This window comes from Nicotiana tabacum, chromosome 10 (assembly GCF_000715075.1).
Source record: "Nicotiana tabacum cultivar K326 chromosome 10, ASM71507v2, whole genome shotgun sequence".
Classification (NCBI taxonomy): Eukaryota; Viridiplantae; Streptophyta; class Magnoliopsida; order Solanales; family Solanaceae; genus Nicotiana; species Nicotiana tabacum.
Genome location: NC_134089.1, coordinates 15829202 through 15835630, shown reverse-complemented (window position 1 = coordinate 15835630; position 6429 = coordinate 15829202).

Below are 6429 nucleotides of genomic sequence, written 5' to 3'. Positions count from 1 at the left end.
GTTTGAATCATTGCCCGAACTTAGGCAGAGAATTGGCAATTAGCTTCAGAAATCTAACAAATCAGCCTGAAAGCAGTTTGAGTTTAATTAGCTAGTAGTCGGGTATTGGCTGAAATTAGAGAGGTCTATATACTAACTATTAAGAGTTAGGGTAATACAGTAATATGCAAGGTGTAAGGGTAATCTTGGCATAAGACAGGGTCTGATTAGGGGATAATTTCAGAATGTGTCAAGTGGTAATTAAAATAGGATTAAATTAATGCTAATGGGGGACCAGACCTAAGAGTATGGGAATTAATTGAATACTTAACTAAACCCATAACCCTTGATTAGAGTAATATAGACAGGGCATGGGGGCTGATTAAGGATTCCAAGAAAGATGCCTTTAGGCATGGGGAGTTAAGGGGTATGGGCAGTCTGCAAGTAGGAGGGAGGCAGCTTAGCTGCCCTTGGTCATGTGGCTTATAAATAGGCCATTTGATAACTTAAACGAGGCTGGACACTTTTAGTCTTCAGAAAAAAAAAGGCTGGAATTTTTAGTCTAGAAGCTGAAACTTTTAGTCTGAAGGAAGGTTTACTGAGTTTAAAGAAAGCTGAAAAACATAAGTTAGTTTCCAAATAGATTATAACCAAACACCATCTGAAAGTTAAATAAGAATTCATATTGGTCAAGCTGCCTTGGCCAAGTTCTGTCATCTGCACTGACTGAGCTGTTTGTTGGTTGCTGAACTGTTGTTATTTGCTGCATCGAACTTCTTCTACTTCTGGTGTTCATTACTCTTCGTCTGGAATTATTGGTTTGGCACTCGACTATTTGCTGGTTTCATTTATTCTGGGAATCATTGTTGGTTGTTCGTGGACTGTGGAAAACAATCTTGGTTGTTGGTTTGTTGCTGTGTTGTTGCTGTGTATCTGTTGATGCTGTGATTACTGCACACTACTCAACTGATCACTCTCCTTCTTCCTTTCCTTTCCTTACCAGGTACACAATTGATACCACCAATGTAACTGAGAGTTTGAGCATGAATGCAAAAGAGAGGACCTGCAGATTGTTTTTATGTATACATGAACTGTTACATTAAATGTCATAAAATAGTTACATTTTCGTTTGTATAATAGAAGTAGCCTACATGCTCAGTATATCAATGTAGGTTAATGAATGATAGTCATGTATGTATGCTGTTAGGTGAAAAACATTCCCAGGGTAATAGATTGTATTTTAGACTTAGTCTGATGGTGTAGTACATTCTATAATGTAGGCCAAAATAGGTAAACTACCCACATGAATTAAAGTTCTTTCCCCTTTTGCTAGTTTGTCACATATAAATTGATAAAGAACAAAGAATCAGTTCTAGGCCTCAACCTCAGGAAGGCCGAGCCCAAATCGAAAAATCAGTTAGGCCTGTATCGGAAAAACAGGGCCCAAGTCTGGACATCTCGCATGAGCTAGGTTTGGGCCCATAATTTGCGGCTAGTTGTCCCTAAGTGCAGTCACGTTTTATTATTCTGTAAAAGCACTTTAAATCCGGTTTTATAATCAACTAAGGCTATTTACTGCTTTCAATAGATAGAGACAAACACGACAAGAAACGTAGTTGCTATAGGATATCCTTTAAAAATAACAACGAGATGATCCTCGATAAAAATAAACAAAACGCAGATGCGGGGCCCTTGTTAAATGTATATTAGTAAAGCATTTAGCTTCCAGGACGGGTTGTTTAGCAAATCTCACAACCTTCCTAAAATAACAATACGCTAGACTCTTTAGGACGCGCCTTAATAAATCTTACCTTTGTAAACTCGGGTGCACATTGATGTGACCCAAATCCAAATCCCAACGGAATCGAAATGTGTTTCTAATCACGGGTACATTGATTGTGACGTGGTTCGAGATGCGTGTCCATGACGTTGCAAATTCATTTTAAAAAAATAGAATGAGATGAGCCTCGCCAAATAAAAATACAAATTGCGGGGCCCTCAGTAAATATTTGCTTTAAAAAATTATTTGGACTTCGGGATGGACCGTTTAGTAAAATTCCACGGTCTTACCCAAAATAAATACGCTAGTCGCTTTAGGCGCGCCTTTAATAACTTAATTTCCTTAAACTCGGGTGCACATTGATGTGACCCAAATCCAAATCTCAACGGAGTCAAAGGGTGTCGACGACCACGGGTACATTGATTGTAACGTGGTTCGAGATACATTTTTACAACGTTGCAAGTCCTACAAAAATAACAGTGAATGATAAAAGCGGTTAAAAGTTAAATTTTGCACATAAGTTCACACTTGTATAAAATCAGATAATCAAGCCGAATATAATAGTTGAGCGACCGTGCTAGAACCACGGAACTCGGGAATGCCTAACACCTTCTCCCAGGTTAACAGAATTCCTTATCCGAATTTTTGGTACGCAGACTGTAATATAGAGTCATTCTTTTCCTCGATTCGGGATTAAAATTGGTGACTTGGGACACCCTAAATCTCCCAAGTGGCGACTCTGAAATAAAAAAAAAAATCTCGTTTCGATTGTCCTTTAAATTGGAATAAACTCCCCTCGCGCCCCTCGGGCGCGGAAAAAGGAGGTGTGACACTAGTCTATTGATGAGTGTAAGAGGGCGACCACGTTTTCCTTCGTGATGTTTTTGGTGGCCGCCGCTAACTTCGCGAGACCGTCTGTATCTATGTTTTATGCCCGAGGTATCTGATCGAGTCGACATTCGTCGAACTCTGGTAGCAGTTTATGGATTTCTGCCTGGTACATTTGTAGCTTCTATTCTTTAATTTGGAAAGTCTTTGTGACTTGGTTGACAACGAGTTGCGAGTCGCATCTAAGGACGACTCGTCGTGCTTCGTATTTGAGAGCTAGCTTCAATACTGCAATTACGGCCTCATACTCGGCCTCGTTGTTAGTCATACAAGGTACCGTATGGATTGGCAAATGACTTTGCCTGTTGGGACCTCAAGTACGAGTCCTAGTCCAGATCCTGGTGCGTTGGATGCGCCATCGGTATATAGGACCCATAGGTCGGGTAGACCAGATGAGGTACGAGAAATTTCCTTTTCGACCTCGGTTACTATTTTGGCACTGAAATCGTTGACGAAGTCGGAGAGTACTTGCGATTTTATCGTTGTTCGCAGCTGATACGTTATATCATGCTCGCTCAAGTCTATGGCCCATTTGGCCAATCTCCCCGATAGCTCGGGTTTATGCAGATACGTCGTTACTACTGATATGGGGTGGCATTGAAAATAGGGTCTAAGCTTTCGTGAAGTTATGACCAATGCCAAGGCCAATTTCTTGAGGTGAGGGTACCACGTTTCAGCGTCGACGAGAGTTTTTCTAATATAATAGATTGGAGACTGCGTACCTTTATCTTCGTAGACCAATATTGCACTTACCATGACCTCCGATACGGCCAAGTGTATGAGGAGGCGCTCACCGAGTTCTGCTTTGGCGAGTAGCAGGGGAGATGACAAGTACACCTTTAGTTCTCTTAAGGCCTCGATGCATTCTGCATTCCATTGGAGCTTGTTGTCCTTTTTGAGCACGTTAAAGAATTTGTGGCATCTGTCGGAAGATCGCGAGATGAACCTTGACAGAGCAGCTATGCGACCCAATAATTTTTGCACCTGTTTCTTGCTGGTTAACACTTCGGATATTTCCTAAATGGCCTTGATTTGGTTGGGGTTAACCTCGATGCCTATTTGTGACACTAAGAAACCGAGGAACTTGCCTGAAGTTACGCCGAAGGCACATTTTCCGGGGTTTAGCCTCATACTATATTGCCTTAGTATTTCGAAGGCTTCTTTCAGGTGGTCGATGTGATCTTCCTTCCTTTTCAATTTGACCAACATTTCATCTATGTAAACTTCCATAGTATTGCCGAGCTGGTCCTTGAACATTTTGGTTACCAATCTTTGATAAGTTGCCCTTGCGTTCTTTAAGATGAACGGTTTGACTCGGTAACAGTACGTTCCTTGATAGGTGATGAAAGTAGTTTTTTCCTGGTCCTCTTCCTTCATGAGAATTTGGTTGTAACCTGAGTAGGCGTCTGTCACGACCCGGATTTCCCACCCTCGGGAGTCGTGATGGCGCCTACTAGTGAAAGCTAGGAAGCCAACTATTTTGATTAATTTACCCTTTTCATTTTTAACCTCTTATCATGTGCAAGTTAACATGTTATAAACAACGGAAATAATAAAGCGGAAGAATGAAATTTAACAATTAAACTAATACCAATATGAATTCATAAACATAGACCACCCAGAACTGGTATCACGATATCACGGACTATCTAAGAATACTAGAAACATGGTCTGAACAAAATAAATACATGTCTGTCTCTGAAATAGTAAAGAACAAAAGAAAACTAGACAGGAAAGGGACGCCAAGTCCTGTGGACGCCTGCAGGACTACCTTGGGTCTCCTAATGGACTGAAGGCAGCAACCCCTAGCTAAGGTCCGTATTCTCCAGTACCAGGATCTGCACAAAAGAGCCTAGAGTATAGCATCAGCACAATCGACCATATGTGCTGGTAAGTGTCGAGCCTAACCTCGGGGAAGTAGTGACAAGGCTAGGACACAACAATTAACATAACCTACAGTTAAACAATACCTAGCAGAATAACAGTAATAAAAGCAATTCAAAAGTAACAGGGGAAGGGTAACATGCTATAGGGGAATATCAACATAAAGAATCACAGTAATAACGAAAATAAACAATTAAGGCACCTGAACTGATAACAACAAGGAATCATAACAAACAGGCAATAAGTGCATGGCATCACCCTTCGTGCTTTTACTCGCAATCCTCACCAATGCAATCAAGTAATGAAAATGTGCACGTCATCACCCTTCGTGCTTTATCTCTCTTCCTCACCATGTAAATATTAGAAATGTGCATGGCATCACCCTTCGTGCTTTATCTCTCTTCCTCACCATATGCATCAATATCAATGAAAATGTACACGGCATCACTCTTCGTGATTTATCACTCTTTCCTCACCGCATGCATAAATATGAATGTGCACGGCATCACCCTTAGTGCTTTATCTCTCTTTCCTCACCCAAACAATAGCAACAACAACATCCTGACAAGGGAATCAACAACAAGAATAAACACATCCCAGCAAGGGAATCAACGGTAAGAAATAAATACGTCCCGGCAAGGGAATCAGCTATAACCAAACTTGTACCAACAATTAACTTCATAAATAAACCTCAACTGGAGCCGATGCTCAATAATAAACCAATACCAAAAAAATAATCATACGTCTTGCTTAACATGGATAATCAACAATTTAGGCATTTGCAGTAATTATTAAGAAACACAATGATCACAATTTAAGGTTCACGGGCATGCTTGACACCAATGTATAGATACTCGTCACCACACCTATACGTCGTTCACTACACTAGCACATAGAAAATAAGACACAATACCTATTCCCTCAAGCTAAGGTTAGACCAAACACTTACCTCGAACTTTCACGGCCAACTCAAGCCTCAAACACCGCTTTTCCTTTAGAATTCGCCTCCAATTTACTTGTATCTAGCCCAAATTAATTTAACAACATCAATAAATTCTAAAGAATTCATACCCAATGCTTAATTATAGGTTTTCTATCATTTTCCCCAAAAAGTCAAAAATCAACCCCGGACCCGTTTGGTCAGAACTCGAGGTTCAGACCAAAACCCGATCACCCATTCACCCACGAGCCCGAATATACAATTAGTTTCGAAATCTGACCCCAAAATGAGGTTTAAATTTCAATTATTCAAAAATCCCTAATTCTACTCCAAATCCCTAATTCTACCATGGAAGAACAATATTTAGGCCTAGAAATCTAATGGGTGTTGATGGAAAATGAAGGAGATGGGTCTAGGAACACATACCTATGATTTAGTGTTTATTTTGTTGTTCAAGAATCGCCTATGTTCTGATTTTGGGGAAGGAGATGTGAAAAAATGGTTTATTCCCGTTTCTGCTACTGTTTAAAAGAGTAGGGCAACAGTGTTCATCGCGTTCGCGTGAACACTGTCACGTTCGCGAAGAGCTGCCAGTGGTGGACTTACACGATCGCGGGAGAAGCTTCGCGTTCGCGAAGGCTTAGCCTAGCCTTGCCTTCGCATTCGCAATAGAGGGGTCGCATTCGCGTAGTTCTCCCTAGGTTCCCAGACCAGCCCCCTCCTAAAGCTACGTGTTCGCGATTGACCGGTCGCGTTCGTGTAGAGCAAACCCCCCAATGCACCAAGTTCATGACCTAGGTCTCGTGTTCGCATAGGGCAAATTCCACCCCCAGCCCAATTCCCTTTCGCGATCGCGAGAGTTACTACATGATCGCGATGCACAAAATGTCTGTGCATCAGAAGCAGCAAAACCTGCAATTTTCTAAGTGTAAAAACATCCCGTGGCCTATTCAAAATT